The sequence below is a fragment of the Panthera leo genome, chromosome B1 (assembly GCF_018350215.1).
Source record: "Panthera leo isolate Ple1 chromosome B1, P.leo_Ple1_pat1.1, whole genome shotgun sequence".
Lineage (NCBI taxonomy): Eukaryota > Metazoa > Chordata > Mammalia > Carnivora > Felidae > Panthera > Panthera leo.
The window spans coordinates 31,422,683-31,446,238 of NC_056682.1; the positions used below are offsets into that span (position 1 = coordinate 31,422,683).

The window sequence follows — 23,556 nt, forward strand, 5'->3', positions numbered from 1 at the left end:
GGAGAAGCAGGAAGAGGAATGAAAAGATCTTATACCCCCAAAGAAAGGGAAACTGAGTCATACGAAAACGTCCGGAATCAGAGTTAATAGGCGACTCTTGATTTCCCAGGCAGATGCTAGTTACAATTTGAACGGCTCTCTTGGCGCTAGCCATTGAACAGGCCTGGAATCCCTTAGCTTTGCTGGTCCAAATCATGCAGTGGCACTCTTACTGCGGAATCCCTGGTCCAGTCAACTGGTCCAGTTGATCCCAAGGGGTCTACCAGGGGTCATCTCTTCGGAGATGTTGCCCAAGCAGGTACAGTGCCTAAAACATCTGGGCAGGCCCATGGCTTTGGTTTTCTCGACTTGAGATCAAACAATAGAGGAATCCTTCCATAATCTAGGCCATCGGGCAGCCGTGAAAAAAAAAAAAAAAGAATCCGTTTAATTGGCTCATACCTGCTCAGCAAAGATTAGCCAGATAAAGACAAAATAATCCTGGGGCTACTGTGGGCCCACGTTCCAATGTCTTTCTGCATCTGGCCACTTTGGATGGTTATCTGTCCAAAAGATGTAAGATTGTACTCTTTCGCTTCTATTCTGATAAATTCTAAGATCCCAGAAGGGAGCTTTAGGGCATGCAGCAAGCTTCATGGTTGATTAATTCACTCAAGTTCCAATTAGCTGTGCATTTTGAAAATAAAGTGGAAGCACTCCTCCTCGCCCCGCCCCCACCGCAACTACGTGATGTGCTAAGAGCAAAGTGACTTGACGTCAGCAGCTTTTGGTGTCATCCTGTAAGGGTTAAAGTTACAAGTCTGAGAAAGCTAAAATGTGCCCTCCTACCAGTGAGAGCCAACTGTAGGTTCCAACAGGGGTGGGGGCAAGTGTCCTATTAAATCATGAAAAAATACCACCTGACAAGCAAGCAAATAATGAGATTCAAATTAACTTAAAACAAAATGACTTCTAATTAAATTGTTAACATTCTTGTTATATTTTCCCACTCCCGAACCTTTTGATCTTGACAGATTGAACTATATCTTGTTATTTTCTGATTTGCCATCGAATATTTTGCTTTGTAATAAAAGCTCCTAATAGCTTTTATGTCAGTCTTATTTGTATTAGCCTTATTTCAGTAGCCATCAATATGAGTCCACGGTAATTGACATTTCCACTTACACATATTCAAAGATTTAAGGTTTAAGTTGATTTGTCCGTTCTGACTAGAGCCTAAGAGTATTTGGCACAAAGAAGATACCAAATAGTTTTCATTGGCCAAGGAAAAGAACTGTCTGCAATCTGCATTTCGTATCATTCTTACCGCTCGATGCAATGCAGAAAAATAAAAGGGGGTGGGGAAGAATTTTCCACCCACTCTGCACCGATAGACTTGTTAACATAGACTATTTTCTCACATTGTCTTTAAATAAGCACTCAAAATTCCTGTAAAGTTACAAATCATTATCCCCAAACCAAATATGTTAGCCTGTTCTCGGATGTGGTTTTTCTAAACTTTTAAAAAATTAAATGCATTTCAAACATGAAACACAAGCGTTCTACCAGGTTCCATACCAGTCTCTGACCACCGCCTCCTCTGCAGCTTTACCTCCCATCCCTGACACCCACGTCTCCTCCCCATGCTCAGGGGGTACACGCAGACGTGCACCAACGCACACACACACTGCCCCTCAAGGCCGTGTGCCTTCTCAAATCCATGCCCTGCCCTGTGTTCCTCCCTTCACCTCTCTCCCTTTTCCCTCAACCCTTCCTCTAAAAGGGAGCTTGAAGATCCCCTCCTCAGTGAAATCTGCTTCCCTCCCGCCCCCTAAAACATTAAGCACAACCTCCTGTTTTCGCCTCTCCTGAAACATACACCCTTCTGCATTGTAATTACTTGTCTGTTTCTTTTATCAGAGCATGATTCCTAAAAGCTAAGAGCCTTGCATTTATTTTTCTCCAGTGACCGGTACCCTGCCTGATCCGTGGCAGGGGCCCTCAGTGTTTGACATATAACTAAATGCTATTGTTTTAAGAAAAAAAGGGACTTCCATGTCACTGCCAAGGTGAGTTTTAATGTCAACAAAATCCCCAACTCAGCCTTTCTCTTAGCACTGTCGCCTTGCTGGGTCTTCCTTCTCTCCTCCAAGTCCCGGAAACTGCAAGATCATTCTTGCAGTTTAGATCATTCTTTTCTCCATTCTTCCGTTATTCTTTGTACGTGCCTGCATAACACCCTTTATCATATCCCACCACCTACACAATACATCCTCCAATATACCATGCTGAGGGGAGCAGGATTTTCCTTCCGTTGAAGGTTTGAGTTCACAGAGACTCAGAACTCTTTCAAAAATCTTACCCACGTCTTCCCCCATACGGGGTCCGACAGGGTGGGGACTTTAGATGTCCGAGTGATGACATTCAGTCAGGATTTTTAAGATGTTTGAGTCCTACAACCTGCCGGGAACTGGGGGTGGGGAGATGAAGTCCCGTCACTAGGGCGCTGCAGGGTGACTCGGCTGCTTTCAGTTCCTCAGCGCCCTGCACAGTACGTGTCCTGTCTCGGACCAGGCCCACCACGTCTCTTGGTTTCATCTTCCCCCTTTGGGAAGCTGCAAGTAGCCATTTCTGCTTCTATGCTCCCCCCCCCACCCCCCCCCACCCCCGCCCCCGGGCCTCTGCGGAAGTGGAACGTTCAGGATGTCACAGAGTAGGGAAACTCCAAAGCATAAATTTTGACGGGAAGAGTGGAGCCTAGACGCGGCAAAGAAGAGAAAACTCCAAGGTCCCCACATTGCTGCAGTACTGACGCCAAGGGCTACAGCCTCAAGTGCTGTCTGCAGCGGAGGTTAAAATTAACGCAGTGGTAAGGAGAAGGTCCTGGAATTCTTCCTTGCCAAAAACTAAGGGCATTGACTAGGACACTTGAGCTGGAAGTGATGCCTTCTTCTCTGCAGATGGAATCGGGCCATAACAACTGGTTCCTTTGTGTGCATGACCCTGAAGGGGCCCTCTGCAGAGGAATAGCCAAGGGCCAACGGATCCAAGCCTTTCCAGTGGGTGCATCCTTTACCCAGGGTTACGGAGTGGTGACCCATGAGGGTGGATGTGACTGGCCCTCTGAGCCAGATGCTGCTTTTTCTAGCACCGGAAAGAGTATTGGTCAACTCAGTTGGGGCTGGGAAAGCGTCTTGATGAAGCCCTTACTGGGTGAAGACAAGAGGCCCATCGGTGCCAATGCTGTCAGCACGACCCAGAGGAATGCATGAACCTCAGAATCTAGTAGCTTTTGGCTTGCTCCTCTTATGACTCCTTCATTACCTGCCTTGCACATCATCCTCTGTGCCACTGCAGATTTCCCCTGGGCTCTTTGTGCGGGGAGCTGGAGACAGACAGCATGGTCTGCATTGGCCATCACGCCTCAGGCCCGCCCTCTGGTGGTAAATGAGTAGAATGCATTCTTGGTCCCCTCTGTCCTCATCTGGCGGGTGACTCAGGACTAGAAAAAGGCCTTGTCTCAGGGTTCCTGGAATGACTTTGCCTCTGCTTCACAACCACCTGGGGCCCCAGCTCAGACCTCCTGATTAGAATCTCCAGAGATAAGGTCGAGGGATGTTTTTTAACTTGTTCACCTCCGGCCAGTTTCCCACCACATCCTGCTTTTTTACAGAAAAGGAAGCTGAGAGAAGATGAACTAACCCTCAGGTCTCAGGCGGACCGGGACTTTTCCGACTCCCCAAAGTACATGGATGGCCCTGTTCTTTACCCTGTGGGGACGCCTTATGAAAGAGTGGTAAATAGTCCCACTATCTTTCCACTTGATCGCCTTCTAGTAAAACGCTGGTTATGTAGTCAGTACGAGGCAATTAACATTTGGTGGGCACCTACCACCATCTCTGTACAGCACTGAGTGCTTATTTAATCCTCCCCCAAAATCTTACTAGGGAAGTCTTCATATCCTTATCGTATAGACAGGAGAAAAAAAAACTCAAAGAAACCTCTTGTCCCAGGCCCCGGTACATGCAAGAGTGAGAACAGGGTTCTTCTAATCCAGGTCTGTGTGACCCCACAGCCCAAGGGGCTAGTTCTTTAAATGATAAAGTACTTTTGTAGCAGAAACCAGGACCCACGTTGTGAAAGAGGCAGCTGTAGCTGGTCTGCTGTCTCTTTCTTTACCCCTTTCACAGTCCCCGGCTGCCCCGGCTGCCCCTCGAGGCTCCAAGGACCTCCTGCATTCCTTAGACACCCCCCCTTGTCCCAAAATTAATTCTCTGTCTCTCTTTCCTCATCTCCCAGCAGGACTCGGTTTCTGTCAGTGACCAGCTCTCCTTTCATCATGACCAGAATAGATTGCCGCTAACCTGTAAGTGACCGGGGAACCCTTAAAATGCTACCTCTGAGCTAAAAGAGGAAGACCCTGATTGGCTGCTTGCATAAATAAAATGCAAACTGTCTGTCAAGACCGCCTTCCTTCCCAGCCTCAACCTGCCCTCCCCGCCTCCTCCCCCTCCTCCCCGGGGGCACCCTGGTTTCCTTCCATTTCCTAGTCTCCTCTCAGTGGCCTGCTGCTGCTACTGTCCCCTTCTCCCATTCACTGCAGAAACGGCTCCTTCTCCCCCTTCACCGTCCTCTTCAGGAAGACTCTCCCTGACCACCCTGTCTGAAGCCTGCCCCCCACCTCCACTGAATTCCCTATCTCAGCCGCTCCTCAACAGCAAAGATCGCAATTTCAAGTATTTTGTGTATTTGTTCCCTTCTGCATTTTTAGCCTCTATCTCGCAACTGCAAACTCCCTCGGCCACCTTGTCCTCCGCGCCACCTAGCTGAGAGCTCACGACACTCCATGAAAACGAGCCGAATGAGCAGGGCCCCTCCAACGGGCCCCCGGGCACATTTCCTCCTAGAGCTCTGCCCCACTTTGCCAGCCCAGGTGACCCAGGCCTCTCTTTCCACCTCTGCCTCCCCGACATGCACCTGCCACCCCTCAAGACCTCGTTTACCCAAGTGTTCAAAATGCCAGACCGCAAGAATCCGCCTCGCTGGACTGGGTCATTTGGCCCGAGTGGCAGCCACTCATGACAGTGTGGGCAGGTTTCACTCCCTCTGGGACCTGTCCTTCAGATGCACCAGGCTTGGCCTTCACCAACACAACTCACCGCAGGTCCCTGCAGGTGGGTTTTCTTTTCTGAACCCACGCTTTGGGCTCGGGCTCCAACACACTCAGGAAATAAAAGCAGCTCCTTGTCCGTCCGGGCCCTCCTTGATCCAGAAGGTGCGTCCGTTCCGCAAGGGTCTGAGAAAATGTGTGAACTGTGTGTCCAGGGACTACAAATAATAGTTCAGGAGTTTAAGTCTCTTAAAAGAATCCAGCCGCGTTCAAATACTGAGAACCACTCACTTATTCAAAAGCACTCCATGCCTCTCGCCCATTCGTTCAAACGGGTCCCCTAGAGACCTCTTTAGGGGCGATTTATTGGCTTGGTCTGTGAATTCTTGGAAGCAGTCCATTTGGATATTGTAAAGATCTAAAGAATGGCTAAATTTTCCCTAATTAGAGGTGTCTTCCTGCCCCCCTTCCTCACTCCCCTGTCCCCTGCCCACCCACGGTTTGTTTTCAAGTTTGAGTTTAATATCCGCAGTGTGCCAGCCCCAGAAGACCAAAGGGTAATCAGGAGGCGAGCTCGCAAGCCCCTCACACACAGCCCCTGCCCTCCCGGGCTCCAGAGAAGCTGTGCCCCCCTGCCACAGGTCTGGGCTGGGGGCTCTGTGCCCCCCACGATGGCGCCCACCAGAGGCCAAGCACCATCCAACTTCTGAGCGGGTCCAACCTCCCTCAAGACACGGAAGGGGACCCCCTGGGCCACAAGCAGATAAGGAAGTCACTGAGAGGGGAAAGAGCCAACTGGGGCGGTACATATGCGGGCCTTCAAACCAGACTGCGCACCTCCAGGCAGTGCTGACTTCGTGGAGGCCTGCAATCAATCCAGGGGTGGAATCCGAGTGCCCCGAGAGTTCCCTTCTGTGCCCCGGGAACTGAGGAATAAAATTAAATTAGTAAAGTGGCCACTTGAAGGTGACTGGCTAACACAGGAAGATAGTAATCCTGGGGGTCTTGGGAGGGGAAGGGCCACTGCCTTCTTTGGGGTGTCACCCTCTTTCTTTGGCTGAATTAAGTGTTCCACCGCCTCTGGGTCCCATGCTGTCCTGAATCCGTACTTGTCCTAGAGCGCAAATCTGGCCCTGTTACTCTTCTGTTTAAAATGCCTTCATGGCTCCACAACACCTGTGTCACCAAGTCCAAAATCCTTAGCACAACGTCCAGGCTTTTTGCATAGCGTGGCTCCTGCCTACTTCTCTTGCCTTCCTGAGCGCTCTCTGCGTCCCTGTTCCACACCCCATGCTCCCCAGATGGGTCAGGCTGACGGTAGCCTGTGTCTAGACTCATATCTCCACCCCTCCCAGCACCCCCACCCCCTCTCTGACCCCTCACGCCATCGCCTCCTCTATGCAGCACTCCTGAGACCCCAGGGAGAGCAGATCACTCCTTCTGTTGTGCACCACGGGGCCCTATAAAGACTAGCAGGGTGCCTGAAACAGTTTCCTGTGCAATTTCTTTATACACTGTCCCCTTCTCCTAGATGATAAGCATCTTGATGGCAGAAGACTATACTTCCTTTCTTCAGCGCGCACCCTAGAGCCTTGCATACAGTGGGCACACAACAGATTCTGAAAGAATGGATGGATAAGTAGATGGGTGGATGAATGAATAGGTGGATGATGGATGGATGGATGGATGGATGGATGGGTAAAGGGTGAAGAGATGAACAGAGCCCCACACAGATCCTTCTTGAGTCTGCGGACGCCAGGTCTGGGCATTCACATGACAACCTCTAAGTCAGATGGTGGAGAAGAAGCGGGGAAGACTACATCAAGGCCATTGTAATTTCAACTAGCAAGGATGCAGCAGAATGTAAGGCCACAACATCCTAATAAAAAAACGCAGCATGCGGGATCGGGACCCACGGCCCCTCCTGGCTTAAGCCAGCCTCTCCGCCCATGGATGGCCGCAGCCAGTTGGCCAAAACGCAGCTTGCTTGTCCTTCAGCCACCTAGGCAGCCCACCTAGGTTAACTGCTCAGTGGCAGTTCTTACTGACACAACCTGGAAGTTTCCCCCGCTTGCTTGTGAAAGTTAATTTGCTGCTCAGGGTGACAGCCATGCGCAGGCCAGCGGACCCCGCTCCCACCCAATCTCTGCATCACCTTCCTAGGACAGCCACCTGTCCAAATGCCTGACTCCTCCTTTCCCGAAGGCGGCAGGGGCCTCCTGACAGCTTCCGCCAGGCCTGCTGCACGTGCAAACCTTGGGTAGCTCTCCTGTGGCCATCGTGTCTGCCCACACCAACCAGCCAACACGTCCCCCAAAGAGATGGTGTCATTTAGAACGTTACATGCCGTGGCTCTCATCACTTCATGTTCTTACTGCTGAAGCCGCCAAGACAGAGGGTGCAGGAGAAGAAATGAACAAAATTCTTTGCTGGCCCTTGCATCAGCTTAAAAGCACCCTCCAGGCCTTAGTTTGCTTTGTGCTGTTGTTATTCTCTTACCTCAAATGTCCTGGAGGTAACGAGAGGACAAAAAAGATCTTTGGTCAAACATAAGGGGCTTCCTTTCTCCTCCTGGTCTCCCCATTTTTTTCCTCCTTTCCCCTCCCTGTCAAGTTTCCGAGAGGTTTGCTTCAAAGCCATTGTTAACGTCCGTACCTGCCCCCCTGACCCTACGAATGCCCCATCACGTTGTCAACCACAGTCTTCCGTTTCTAGACAAGTCCAAACGGGATGCAAGTGTTGCTAGGCGCCAGAGTCAGGGGTGGGTAATAGGTATCTTTCTCGGAGAAGGGATTCGGTAATTTATATGGCAGACCTCCCACAGTACGGCTCTTGCCTGCCTACCAGCTAGTGATTTTCAGAGTGACCTCCTCTTGGACCCCATCCCGGGGCTCTACTTAACTGATGGATCTCTGGCCATTGTACCTTGGAGTCCTCCTCACCCTTCACCAACCACGGCCACTGCTCCCCATTTGCCTGAAATAGGACAAAAGAGTGCTGAACTGTTTGACGGACTTTGCCTGCCCGACTAAAGCACCGGTCCCAATCTCTGCATGACAGTTACCTTCCTTCCATATCCATTCTGCCGTAGCAGGACCTAGGACAGATCACGGCCCCTTCCCACCAGAGGAACCCCAGCGTTCTGCCTGAGAGGGGTTAGGATGTAACACCTTCTCCTCAGACGAGGTATGTGTCTCAACTTTTACATCCGGAGTGCCATGGATTGAGCCAGGCGGAAGTGGAGGAATCTCCATGACTCGCCAAAGTTACAGCCCAGAGACGGGTCTTACTCTTGTGTGCGAGACAATATGAAACTCTGCGAGTCTTTCCTCTCACCCCCCATCCTGGCTATGGGACAACACCTAATTCATCACGTCTAAGAAAGGGAGCCCCTTGTAACAAGATACTACCTTTCAGGCCCCTTCTATCCAGGGAGCTGTGCCTTGTGAAAGAACTTTCTTCCATGAGGGGAATGTTCTATATCTGCTCTGTTCAACCCAGCAGCCACTACCCACCCACCCCCCACCCATGGTCGTGGAGCATTAGAAACATAGTTAGTGTGATGGCAGGGGGGAGCCTCAATTTTTAATTTATTTCATTTAAATTAATTTTAATTCAACCAGCTCCTTATGGTTATGGCTATCGCATGGGGCAGCACAGATCCAGAGGTCAGGGCTTCCAGCTGGCCTTCGGTGATGGAGAGTATGCAAGGGGCAAAATGGTCGCCCATGGGCCAGATCCGCCCAGAGACCTATTTTATTTCACCATACAGTGGTTTCGGTGGACTTTTAATTTGACCAACATTTTCAAATGAGGAGACTTCTCATGAAAAAAGCCACACATTCACCTTCTTTTGGAAACCAGAAAGTTCTAGGCAACTCAAGTGTCTGTCTGCAGATGGCCAGGTGGCTGGACCAGGGTAACCGCTGCCCCTGGAGAAGGGGTCTGGGCTCTGCTTGTCTGATCTCCATGCTCCACTGGTCCCCAGGTAGCCTTGATGTAAGGTCTGCTCTGGCCAACGTCACCCAACTTTTTGGATGAGGTTTCACTCCGTCTGTGACTTTGAAGAGCCTTAAATAAGCAGCAGCAGAAAAATATTCACTACAAATTGTTACATCCATTATCCACTTCTCCTGCGAAATCAGTGGGATCCGTCCCATTTTACAGATGAAGAGACTAAGGCTGGGAGTTAAATAATGAAATTGAATAACTGGGCCATAATTAGATAGCCAGAAGTAACATAGCCAACACTGAAACCGGATAAATCTGACTCCTACGCACTCCATCTGTCCACGGGACAAAGTCACTTCCAGGCCATCACGCTTCCGTTACCTTCCAAAAGCACCCCCCCACCCCCACTCCAGTGCCTGTCACATCCCAGTTTCTGGGCCCCTTCTCCAATTTATTTAGGGTGGAAGCGACTGGATCAGTCTTTCTCTCTGTGGCACTGCAGCGTGCCAAAGGCTACAGCTATTCACAAAACCCACGTTCTCCTCTTCCTCTAAGACACACAAGTGCACTACATTTCCCAGCCTCCTTAGCAATTAGATGTGGCAGGGTTCTAGCCAACTGAACGGAGGGGGGAACTATGATGGTCTCTTCTAGAGACACAACTCTCTCTGTGCTCCCCCGAGCTCCTTTCTCCTTCTGGCTGACTGAGATGACGCTCCCTGGACAACCTTGAGAGCTACGTGCTGGCGGTCGAGCCATCAGCAGCCCGAGTCTCCAATGAACTGCGTGGAGCAGGGATCCTGTGCCCATCCCCGCCACCTGATCAGAGACACACACCTTGAACTATCATATGATACAGAAATAAATTTCTCTTGTGCTTGAGCCATTATATGTATTGGGGTTTATTTGTTACGGCAGCAATATTCTTTCTATCTTAACTCCTATCATAATCCTGTTTGGATTTAAAATTTATGAAACACAAACACACACACACGCACACACACACACACACACCCCTCAGTTCCCTCATCTTCTTGACCCCAGAAACCTTGGCCTGCCCTTATCTTTAGCCATTGCTTCTCAGGACTTCATGAAGACTCATCCCCACAGAGCATCGTCAAGGCTGGCTGAGTCACCTTCTCCACGCCCGCTGGATTCCACAGTCCATCACATGACCAACTCTCCACAACAGCAATCCTTCCATTATCCCTCTTACCACGCAATCCCCCAATCCTGGAGCAACCCTAAAACTCTATTCCTGCACCAACGCTGTAGAGAGATGCCGGGGAAAGCTCATACTGCCTTACAGATTGGGACACATCATCTCAGAAAAGCCCTCGATTTAGTCACACCCTCAGCTGTGTGCCTCAGCAGCTGTCATGACCTTAACCATCTCCTGCTGTCATGGACCTCACAGTCTGGCTGGCCAGGCAGATGCTAAACAAGGAGCTACAAATGGAATGAGTACTCCCAGCAGAGATTCGTGTATGCCCATCTTCTCTCCTTGCTAACAATCTCATCGGAAGAGGACAGCCTGTTCAAGGGTTCTTTCTTAATCCACGCTGTGTCCCACCCTCTTCCTCCTCATCCTTTCTGCCACTCGCTCCCTTCAACTTCGAAACACCCCGCAGCCTTTCCCACCCACCTTGGCCCTGTGTTCTCAGCTATTGCCCTGGCACTGCTCTTCCCTCAGCATCAAGCATCAAGGTCTCCACCTCCTCAACTTCAGCTCCCACTTGCCTCTTAGCCACGGCAATCTGGCTCTTCCCCTAGCTGCAATTTTCTTTACCAGAAAGAATTCTGGGAAACAGCCCCCTCCTTGGCAAACCTAAGGAACATTTGGTAATCTTCATCTTAATTGGCCTCCCTGTGATATTTAACATTGTCACCTCTGTTTTCCTTCGGGGTCCCCTCCCTTGCTTCTTTGATGCCTTTCTTCTGGCCCCCCTCATCCCTTTATGCCCCTTCTATCTCAATGTTCATTCTTACCCTATCATAAATATTGATTATCTTTGACATTAGCTTCTATCTGAGCTTCTTTCTCTGCCATGGGTTAATGGTTAACCACTTAAATGGTTCTGACTTTTAAATCTTCATTTCTGAGCCCTCCCAAACTTCATTCATTCATTCATCCAACGAGGATATTTTAAGTGCTTCCTATACGCCAGGGGATAGGGTAATGGAAACAAGGAAACTTACAACCTGCCTCATGGAAGTTACACACTATACACAGGTAAAGAAATACACACAAGATAACTACAGATTGTGCTAAGCGCTATCAATGACATAAACAGAGGATAGAAAGATGGGAGACTATTTAGATATGGTGGTCTGGGAAGGTCTTTCTGGCCAGTCGACATTTCAGCGGGGATTTAGACCCCAGAGCAAAAAATCAGGTCTTTGCCTCTGGAAGGAAAATCCTGGACTTGGCCTCAGGCAGCAGAGGTCAAGACTTGGACCCCACAGGGCGAAGTCAAAACACGTTGACTGGGAACTGAGTTTAAGACTTCATATCTAGAAGGAGGTATCAGGGCTTCATCACTGGCAGCAAAGTTTCAAAATCATTCTGCGAATTGAAAGTGATGACTCAGGCCAACTCTGAAAAGAAGTCAACTGTGCAGTCACCTGGGAGAAGAGAGTTCACACCAGAGAGCACAAAAGAGTGGACAAACTCTGAGGTTAGGATTAGGTGGTCTGTTTTCAGAACAGGACGGAATCAGGCGTGACTGGAAACCCGTGAGCACAAGAGAGAGACCAAAAGAAGTGTGGCAGTATGAAGACATTGCCACAAGTCTTCAATATCCTCCTATTGTGGGTGGGGTCCGTGGGTCCTTTCCTTTAACCTGGGTGGGATTGTGATTGCTTTGACCAAAAGGAGTACGTGAGAAGAGATGCTCTTTGTTTTCCAAGTAACAGGTCATAATATACTGTGTTCTGAGTTCCGAGCCACCACATAAGGAACCCAACTACCTTGAGGCAACCATGATGCAAAGAAGCACAAGCCATGGAGAGGTCAATGTGGGAATTCCAATGGACAGTCCCAGCCGAGCTCCACTTCCCTGCCATCATTGCCAACGTGCCAGATGATTCCATCCCCGGTTGTTCAAGTCACTCCAAGCCATTCAAGTTTTCCCGGATGAGTCCCCAGACATGGTGGCATAGAGACAATCCATCCCTCCTCTCCTGTGTCCAAATTCCCAGCCCATGGAATCCATGCACGTAATAAAACCACTGTTGGCTTTTTCCACCACATTTTGGGGTAGTTTGCCATGCAGCGGCAGTATCTACCTCGTACAACTGAAATGAAAGCAGTGGGGGGGGGCTACACGTGGAGGACTTCCTAGGCCACATAAATTAATTGAGATTTTATGCTACACTTGAAAGCATTCGAGGGTTTTAATCAGGGAGCAACAAGATCTAATTCCTACTTTCTATAGATCGTTCCGGCTGCAGTAAGCTAAGAAGATTGTTGGGACGCCGTCTATAGGACGCACGAAGCTGCTCGTGGCGGAGAGTAAGTGGAGGCAGGTAACGCTGAGAAAAGCCGGCGGGTAAGTCAGGTAAGGTTAATATTAACCGTGACCACGTCTTCAGTAATTACTGTGGCTGGCACCGCTCTTTACATGTGTAAAGTACTTTACATGTGTCAAGGCGGGTTAATCTTCCTTAATACGTACGTGTAATCCCCACCACAAAAAACCCTGTGAAGCGGGGGAAAACAGAGAGAGATTACGGGACTTTCTCCAGGACACAAGTGGAGAAAGTGGCCGAGCCAAGAATCAAGCCTCTGCAGTCTGATCAGAGTCTACGTCCCTTCTCACTGCCACTGGCAACAGGAATCATGGCTGGATTGCACGTAGGTAGGTGTAGGAAAAATCTCAAGTGTGAATCCTAGATCTGAGGCCTGCCTCTAGGTGAATATAAGGCCGGTCGATATAAGGCCAGGCCAGGAGCAGGGTGATGTGGGGGCCTAAGAATGTGGGGCTGGTCAACGTTTGCATGGGAGTGCGGTGGGAGGGATTTCCATTTGAAGCATGGTGATTTGAGATGTCTTTTAGATTCCAAAGTGGAAACAATAAAGTGCCCAGGTGAGATGCCAGGGCTTAGGTCATTTATTTACGAGTCCTTGGCCCATGGGTGGTTATTGCCATAAACTGTGTCCTCCCGATGTTTGTATATTGAATCCTAATCCCCAGTGTGGTGGTGTTAGAAGGTGGGGGCCTTTGGGCGTTGATTACATCAAGGGGCAGAGCCCTCACGAACAGGATTAGCGCCCTTATAAAAGAGGCCCCAGAGGGCACCTTTCTCTTCTACCGTGTGAGGACACAGTGAAAAGAGCTGTCCATGAACCAGGAAGTAGCCTCTCTCCGCACACTGATCTGCGGGTGCCTTGATCTTGGATTTCCCGGCCGCCAGAACAATGAGAAATAAATGTCTGTTATTGATAAGCCACCCAGTCCGTGGTATCTCCTATTAGAGCGGCCTGAACGAACTAGGACGGTAATTAAAGGCAGAGGACACTCTGAGACCAGGCAGGGAGAAAGTGACCATGCACAGAAAGAGCGCCCAGCTCCGATATTTCCAATGCGATTAGGAAAAGATCTGCCTGGGAAGACTCCAAAGGAGCGGCCGGATAGACGGGCAGGAGGGCGTGTGGTGTGATGGGCACCGAGGGAGGAGAGTCTTTCAGGAAAGTAGGAATGACTACGGCTGCCAAGAGGCCAACAGACTATCCCCCTGGGCCCTCTGGCGCATCACATCAGAAACACTGAGTGATGAAGGCCCGGATGAACCTTTCTGCTTGTTGTGGGCAGGCAGCCGTGAGATCACAGACGTCACAGCAATGGGATAGCATAAGGTGCCATTAGTATACAAAGACGACTGCTCTCTCCCCTTCTCTGGGAGACTCCAGTTCAAGTTCAAATTCCTCTTTCGACCTGGAGGCCCCACCCATATAATTAGTGATGTCCTTTCCTTTCTGGTGGGAAACAAGGAGGATCAACAAATGTAACTCCTGCCAATTATATTTACGTGGATCACACAGAGGCCCACAGGCACCTTTACCAAAAAGGTAAATTATACAGGATCTCTCCGCACCCAGAAAGTATGGCTGCTTACTTTGTTCATGCTTCTATTAAAGAGCAGAGAGGAACCTGCCCTGAGCGACATTATCGGGTGTCACCGAGACATTCTCGGGTGTCTGCTCCAGGGAGGGGAAGTCCCCCTATGCCTTCCCTGACCAGTTCTCACTGAGTCCACCCTACAGAGACTGGTTGTGAGCTGTGGACACACTCACTAACGTCCATCTTCAAAATCAAGTAAACGGACACGCAGAACTTCTCAGATTTTCGGCCTGAAGTTCATTTCACCAGCAGAGGGCTGCAATCACTGTGAATAAAATCTAAGCGTTGTTTTATTTTTTTTTTATTATTTTTTTTAACGTTTATTTATTTTTGAGACAGAGAGAGACAGAGCATGAATGGGGCAGGGTCAGAGAGAGGGAGACACAGAATCCGAAACAGGCTCCAGGCTCTGAGCCATCAGCCCAGAGCCCGACGCGGGGCTCGAACTCACGGACCGCGAGATCGTGACCTGAGCCGAAGTTGGCCGCTTAACCGACTGAGCCACCCAGGCGCCCCTCTAAGTGTTGTTTTAAATAGTGAATAAAGTGGGCAAAGCCTTTGAAGGGGCTCTGTTTTTAAGTGGTCTGAGGTTTGTTTCTTGCTCGTTTGTAAGGAATCCAAATGAGGCCCGGCCTGGCGAACGGAAACACACCCGGTTTTGTGGAAGTTCTAAAACCCATGCCAGAGGTCAGTCAGGATTACCTGCCAAGACCATCAAGCATGGCGGGGTCTGCTCTGTGATGCATAAGGACACCTGGTCTTTAGCTGAGCCAACTCTATTATGCTATTGACAGAGTGCCTCTTATGGACTCCCAGTAGGGGGCGGAATGTGAGGCAGGAGGAGGAGAATCACCCCGTGGGATGTTTCAACCCATCACCGAGTGATTACTGCACCGTCCTGGACCGCTGCACTCCCAGGGCTCTCCTCCCCGCGTCTCTGACCTCCTTTTGGAACTTTCTCGACTTACAGGAGCCAGAGCATAAAAGAACTAGTGGCGGGTAGAGGGAAATTTGTGAAGCCTGACACCAAAGCTAGAAACCATAAAGGAGAAGATTCACAGAAATGTCTCAATATCCTACATAAAAGTAAAAGGCAGGTGACAAACTATGAAATCAGCATTTGGAACCCGTGACCGTAAAGAATTAAGATGCTTCTTTAATTCTTTACAAATCAGTAAGAGAAAGATGAACATTCCAGTATATTTAAACACGAAACTAAATTCATATTCATAAAAGAAGAAGCATTCATAAAAGAAGAAACAAAAAGGAACACAAAGGAAAATGTTTAACTTTACTATTATTCAGAAAAGGACGATTTTTCTTAAAAAATAAGATGTCAGGGGTGGCTGGGTGGCTGAATGGGTTAAGCATTCGACTCTTGGTTTCGGCTCAGGTCATGATTTCCTGGTCCGTGGTTCGAGCCCCACGCTGTAGGCTCTCAGTGCGGAAACTGCTTGGGACCCTCTCTCTCTCTCTGTCTCTCTGTCTCTCTGTCTCTCTCTCTGCTCTCTCTCTCCCTCTCAGAAATAAATAAACATTAAAAAAAAAATAAGATCTCATAATTTAGCCATCAAGTAAATGAACCTAAACAGATTGGTAACATTCAGTTTTGACCAAAATCTGAAGAAATGAGTCCTTTCATTTCCTTCACAGAAGGGTACACTGGGACCATCTTTATGGAGGGAAATAACAAGTAAAATATTTCATGTGCGTATCCCTTGATACAAATCGGTTCCTTTCCTAGAAACATATCGGAAGGAAATGATTGGCAAACAGGCATGTTGACAGATTTCCTCACACTACTATTAGAAACAGTAAAAAGGTAGCAACAATGGAGACTTGTTTCAATTCATGATACATCCAACCAGGCAACTGTTAATTTTTTTTAACATGTGCAACATATTATTAAGTGGAAAGAGTAAGTTACAAAACACTTTCTATAATATAATCCCATTTACTTACATATATATATATATATATATATATATATATTTTTTTTTTTTTTTTTTTTTTTTTGAGAGAGAGAGAGAGCAAGGGTGTGCATGCAAGTGGGAGAGAGCATTTCAAAGTCAAATCTAAATTTCTCTTGTATTAACCTCTGCTGAGGCCACATTACTGCCTGTCTCCCAAACGGGCTGTGGCCCATATATTCATCTAGCAGAAAACTGTAGACCAGTGTTTTGCAAACATTTGACCAAGATTATTAGTAAAACAATACATTTTGACATCATGACCTGGCTTACGCATGTCTGTACAACTAAAATAAAACAAAATATTTTCTTTCTTAAAAACTGACCATGGTGATCTCAACCACCCATTAGCCCCAACTAATAGATGTTTAGATGGCTATAATGAAGAATAATCGGCACAACATCACTGTAAGTCCCTTTCCCTGACTTTTAGCAAAACTTGGTGTCAGGTGTTTAGAGGGTAAGTCTATATTTACATTTTGTCTTCACAACTCATGTGCCACAGAGCTTGTGTGTCCACTTCTCAGGTGGCCAATGTTCAAAACTGGAGAAAACCCATGGTCTTTTGAGACTCTGGTCCTTTGAGGCCATGTAGCAGGCAACTATTGCAAAGCTCACCGTGTCCCAGGACCTGGACTTCACGGAATCCTCAAACCACCCCCTCTCTAGGCAAGCTCAACCATCAGGATGGAGCCTTAGGACTGCACAGAGCATGGTCAGCAGGTACCGGTCCTACCCAGTAACTGTAAGAGATCAAATCTGACTTGGAGCTCAAGACAGATCACTTAGATACCTGCAACCCCACATCTAAGCAACGGATAACTCATACTCCCAAGAACAAAGACTTTGCATCAGATGAGAGCTATCTGTCTACCCTGACCTCTGCTTTTCATGAGGGACACTGCAATTATCTTCCTCCCCCAGCCTACTCAACAAATAATGTACCAAGCATTCCACTTGGCCCTGGGCATGTAAAGACAGACAAGGTCCATATTATCCAGGAACTTACAGACTACAAAAGGAAATAGACAATTAGATGATCACACTAATGAAGCGAGAAGGTAAGATTACAAACTAAAAAAGGGCATTGAAGGAATGAGCAAATGTGTGTTTTGAAAATATCTGCAGTGTGGAGAATGGGGTACAAGAGACTCAGGCCAGACAAAGAGAGAGGAGATCCTAGGCTATCATGGGATGCCCAGGGAAGGCAGAGGGCAGCTGGACCCGTGCTGCCTAGTGGAAGGAGATCCAGACTGGTTCTAGTCCTGCCTATGTCAGAGATTAACATGTTGACCTTGGGCAGCAACACCTTTCTGAACCCCAGGCTTGTATTTGTCAAGTGCCAATTTCACAAGGCACTATAATAGGAAAAAAAGCCCTGAAAATTACAAAATGCTACATATTGACATAAGAAGCCATATTCTTTATGGTAGGCAGACTTCTAGGATGCCCCCCCCAGTAGCCCCCTCCTTCTGATATCCACACCTTTATATGATCTCATAACTGTTCCAGACTGAAGGATATTAAAGGGATAAAAACTAAGTATAAATCTTAACTTAGATGTTACACCCAAAAAAGGACATGATTAGATAATTGGCAAAATTTTAATAGCATCTGAAGATTAGATGGTAGTGCTATATCAATGTTAATTTTCCAATTTTGATAGTTATATTTGGTTATGGAGGAGAGTGTCCTTGCCTTTTATTAAAGTATGTTTATAAAGTATTAAGGAGTAATGGGCATTATATTTTTAACTTTCAAGTAATTCAGAAAAAAAATATACATAGTAGTGTGTGTGTGTGTGTGTGTGTGCATTTAAAGAAGAGAAAGAAAGAATAAGGCAGATGTAAAATGTGAACAATTTAGAGAAACTGGATAAAATTATACAGATATTCTGTACTATTTTTGCACCGTTTCTTAAAATTTTAAATTACTTCAAAATATAGTTTAAAAATAGGCTTAAAAGCAGATGTTGGAAAAAAAGGAGAAGTTGGTTTTTATGAGATACTGTACAAATGACAGTAAAGACTGGGTACAGCTATAATAAAAACTAACAAAACACTTGGAGTTAGGGACCCCATGCTGAAACCTCCTACAGCTGCACTTGCCTTGACTCGACAGAGCTGGGGCAACCGGCCCCAATCAGGCTCCGCTAAATCAGAAGGGAAAAGCCAACCCCCGCCCCTCCCACCCCCCGCTTCTCCCGGAACTCTCGATTTTGCCCTAATTATCCAAATATTTAGGCAGTCGTGAGGAAACTATTGCCCAATCACCTCTGTAAGAATTAGTTTTAGCTCCCACAGCCCATAAACATAAATGTAGCTGTAAACAAATCTATTTATGCCACTGAACCAAAAATAAATTTTTAAAATTTTCTATAAAATGCGTATGTTCTTATTACCTACGTAATCTTCCTTTGCATGCCTGTCAGCTCTCAAGGGACATCCGGTTCAATACGCATTTTCTCATGCGTTACCGGAGTCCTCTGAGTAGTCTAAGTCATTCCTCCGTTGCCTTTCCTGTCAATAAATGTGCATCCAGAATCTTTACCATTTCTCTATGACGTGCGAATGCTTCTCTTGTTTCTGTTTTGCCTCTTTTAGACTTTTCTTTCCAGATTCTTCTTTGTCCAAACACAATTCACTGCCCTTCGTGAATCCACGACTCACGTCCTGCCCACCTAATAATTCACCTTTTCGAAGCATGGTTCCAACAGAGAACTTACCGTTCAGATGAAAGAAACCTATCTGAACTCGTAAGAATAGCATTGCGTGTTAACGTCAAGTCTCTGTTCTGGTTGAAGTGGCATTGTGGACGGTGGCTGTGTCCTGGCACGTTTGTTTCAAGTCAATGTCAACAAATTAACAATCTCATCTTGACCAGCCTATCTAAGTAAACAACTAGTACGTTCCAATTCGGAATATTGTTCTACATGACCCCTACGCTGAAAAAAATCCAAATTCTCAGTATTCAATTGTGCATGAACAGGCCTGAAACACGTCATGTTTCTCTTTGTTGCTGTTGTTTTCTACGACAACTGCCACACTTAGCTCCTATGAAATGAATTCAGTCTTCAGACTAGAGCAGGAAAAGTCCATGCAATATCAGAGGTAATAGTTTGGTTTTTAGTATGTGCCAACTCACGCTCTAAAATCTGTATATGCCTTACACATTTAATCCCCCGAAACAAATCTAATGTCATGGATAGAATATTTATGTCCCCTCAAAATTCATATTTTGAAATCTTAAGCCCGAGTGTGATGATATCTGGAGGTTGGGCCTTTTGGGAGGGGATTAGGTCATGAAGGTGGAATTCTAATTGAATCGGGTTAGTTAATGCCCTTATCAGAGGAGGCCAGAGAGCTGGCTCTCTCTCTCTCTCTCTCTCTTCCCACCATGTGACGATACATGGAGAAGCTAACTGCCTACAATTTGGAAGAGGGCTCTCACGAAAACCTGTCCAAGCCAACACCCTGATCTCAGACTTCCAGCTTCTCAAACTGAGAAATAAATGTTTGCTGCTTAAGCCTCCCAGTCTATATTTCTGATAGCAGCCCAAACAAATTAAGACACCAAAAGACTTAGACGGTGCTCTTACCTTCATTTAAGCAACAAGGAGACAGTCACAAAAATACCATTGCCAGATAAAACACAGGATGCCCAGTTAAATTTGGATTTCAAATAAAACAATGAATGATATTTTTAGTGTAACTATGTCCCATGAAATATTTGGGACATACTTACACTAAACAAGGTAATAAATTATTTGACGTTTATCTGAAATTCAAATTTAACTGGGTATCCTATATTTTTACTTATGGAAACTAGCAACTCTGCATGGAAAGAAGCAGCAGATTGGTCAAGGTCATACAGTTGGTAAGCAGTAGCAACTGCTAACATGAAACCAGATAGCTGACTCCAGAGCTTACACTTTTCCCTCAGAAATCTTTGTAAAGATTAAATAAGATAGTCAACATAAATGGCTTAGCATGGAGTCTGACACCCAGTAAGGATTAGAATACAGTTGTTAATAATAATACTAATAAGCAGTATTGTCGCTGCTGTCATTGTTATTAGTCTTAAGATTTTCAACTCCAAAGCATACTGTCAAGAAAGTGAAAAGACAACCATACAACGGGAGAAAATATTTGCAAATCCTGTATCTTATAAGGGACTAGTACCCAGAATATATAAAGAACTCCTACAACTACAACAACAAAAAAACAAACAACTCAAGTTTTAAAATGGCAAAGGACCTGAAAAGACATTTCTCAAAAGAAGCTATCCAAATGGCCAACAAGCACATGAAGAAATGTTCAACATTACGAGTCATTAAGGAAATGTAGTCAAACCACAATAAGATGCCCCTTCATACCCGCTAGGATACCTATAATCAAAAAGACAGTAACAAGTGTTAGTGAGGATGTAGAGAAATTGGAACCCTCATACAGTTTCCATACTGCGGAAAACAGTTTGGCAGTTCCTTACAAAGTTAAACATATAGTTAAATTCCACTCCTGAATATATACCTTAGAAAATTGAAAACATATGTCCACACAAAAACTTACACATAGGTATTCACAGTAGCGTTATTCAGAATAGCCAAAAAGTAGAAACAATGCAAGTATCTGTCAGCTGATGAATGGATAAAGAAAAAGCGGTATATCCATACAATGAAATATCATTCAGCCAAGAAAAGGATAAAGTACCAACACATATTACAACATGGATGAATCTTGAAAACATTATACAGAGTGTCTTAGTCGGGGCTGCTATAACAGAATGCCATGGACTTAAGTACATTTATTTCTTACAGTTCTAGAGACTAGAATTCCAAAATCAGGGTAGCAGCATGGTCAAGTTCTGATGAAAGTCCTCTGATGAAAGTAGACAGCCATCTACTCAACATATCCTCACGTGGTAGAGAGAAAAAGAGAGAGAGAGAGGATAGCTCTCTTTATCTTATCATAAGGGCACTAATTCCATCATGGGGGCTCCACCCTCATGACCTAATTACCTCTTAAAGGCATTACCCCCTACTACAATCCTAATGGTGGCTAAGGATTCAACATATAAATTTGTAGGGGGACACAAACATGCAATCTACAAAACCAAAAGAGAGAAGCAAGTCACAGAAGGCTTCTTATTATAAGACTTCATTTCTATGAAGCGTCCAGAATAGGCAAATCAGTAGAGACAGAAAACAAATTGGTGGTTTCCAGGAGCTGGGGGTGGAGGAAATAGAGAGTAAGTGTGTAAGTGCTTTCCTTTTGAGGTGATGAAAATGCCTTGAAAGTAGCTCACGTGATGGCTGTATAACTTGCGAAGAAACTGAAATCACTGAATCATACATTTTAAAGAGGTGAAACTCTATGGTGTGTGAATTCTATCTCAATAAAAAGTGTCTTTACCAAAACTCACTCTTCTCCTGACATGCACCCTGGCCTCGCTTGCGCTTGAAGATATTCTCCCTTCCTCTTTGACTTAAAAACCAAACACACCAGACATCTTCACCCCCATCCCTGGCCACACAGCCTCTTTCCGACTGTAGAGAGAGCCCTGATCATCCACAAGCAACCACATCCATCCTTGAACTTGAAGCCAATCCGTCCTTCTTAACCACTGAGGCTTTCCTCTCACTACCCAAATGTGATCAGGGTTCCCCACTGTACCAAAAACAAATGAACTTACAAACACACAAGGGCCCTCCCCATGCCTGCCTCCCCAGCGAACTACTTGTCTCCCCTAAGGACATCAAGATGAGAGCCCCCTACCCGGTCCCACCATCTCACCTCCCAATCTCCCCCACCTCACAGCACACAGCGGCTGCGACCCACCCTGCACCACCCTCCCCTGTTTGTTCTAAGATCCAGAGGCTAACAGCCAACCTGTGGTGTCCTTTCAGGTTTCATCCTATTTCATTGTAGTCTGCCATTGACACTGCTGACCTTCTGAATTTTGCACCGTCTGAAATTTCTTTCTCTCCCCTCCCTATCTTGACTTTCAGATATTAAATAAAATACAAGAGCCATTTATTAAGTACCTGGTGATACCAGGCACTATACTTCCACCAGTCTTCTGGGTTAATCTGAACGATGCTATGGAATAAGGGTTGAGACAGTTAAAAGAGAACTGTTTCTATTTTGCATATATGCAGATTAGTGACTCTGAGGCCCAAAATGACACAACTGACTCATCTCCAGCTCTGGATGGCTCCAGGATCAGTGCTCCACGTCCCATGAGACCACACTTCTCTGCTATTTGTCCTACTCCTCCGGCTGCTGCCAGAGATTAAAAAATCTCGTTTGGTCATTTTGCCCCCAGGCTCTCCCACATCTAACAAATTCTTCACCCTCGTGCTAGAACAATCTTTTCACAACAGACGTCGAAGGATGCCATTCCTGCTAAGAACCCTCCAGGAGAGTTCCGTCAGACCTTCAAAGAACAGGTAAACCTAATGTTATTGAAACCATCCCGAGGGTGCCTGGGTGGCTCAGTCGGTTAAGCATCCCACTTCCGCTCAGGTCACGATCTCGCGACTCACGAGTTCGAGCCGTGCGTCGGGCTGTGCTGACAGCTCAGAGCCTGGAGCCTACTTTGGACTCTGTGTGTCTCTCTCTCCGCCCCTCCCCTGCTCATGCTCGGTCTCTCTCTCTCTCAAAAGCAAGTAAAAACATTTTTAAAAATGTAAACCATTCCAGAGCAGTAGGAGGAAAAGTTTCTTATTTCTACAAGCCCAGGAAAGTATTTTAAGTTTTTATTTAAATTCCAATTAATTAACATACAGTGTAATAAGAGTTTCACGTGCACACTGTAGTGATTCAACACTTCCATACAATACCTGGTGCTTATCAAGACAAGTGCAGTCCCCAATTCCCATCACCCATTTCACCCATCTGCCCACCTACTTCCCCCCTGGTAACCATCAGTTTGTTCTCAATAGTTAAGAGTCTGTTTCTTGGTTTGCCTCGTTCTCTCTCTCTTGTTTCCCCTTTGCTCTTTGTTGTTGTTGTTTCTTCAATTCCACATATGAGCGAAATCATAGGGTGCTTGTCTTTCTCCAACCAACTTATTTCACTTAGCATTATACTTTCTAGCTCAACCCATGTCATCACAAGTGGCAAGAATTCATTCTTTCTTATGGCTGATAAATATTCCATTCTTAACGGCTGAGTAATCTTCTCTGTCCATTCATCACTCAATGGACACTTGGGCTGTTTCCCTAATTTGGCTATTGCGGATGATTCTGCTATTAAACATCAGGGTGCATGTATCCCTCTGAATTAGACTTTTTGTAAATACCTAGTAGTGCGATAGCTGGATCCTAGGTAGTTCTATTTTTAACTTTTTGAGGCCCCTGCGTACTGTTTTCCAGAGTAGATACACCAGATTTAGCTATTCTGATGAGGTGATATCTCATTGT

The 23,556-nt window shown here is 46.4% G+C and overlaps 1 protein-coding gene across 2 annotated transcripts in view; it reads right to left on the reverse strand.

Moving 5' to 3' along the window:
* DPYSL2 (dihydropyrimidinase like 2) overlaps positions 1 to 23,556 on the reverse strand; it is a 130,364-nt gene that overhangs the window by 71,348 nt on the left and 35,460 nt on the right. Inside the window, exon 1 of one of the 2 annotated variants that reach the window (XM_042934512.1) lies at positions 2,342 to 2,621. The exons of the other annotated variant lie outside the window; for it this stretch is intronic. The gene's annotated coding sequence lies outside the window, so the exon portion shown is untranslated. Of the gene's footprint in view, positions 1 to 2,341; positions 2,622 to 23,556 lie in introns of those variants that run through there. 2 annotated transcript variants of the gene reach the window in all.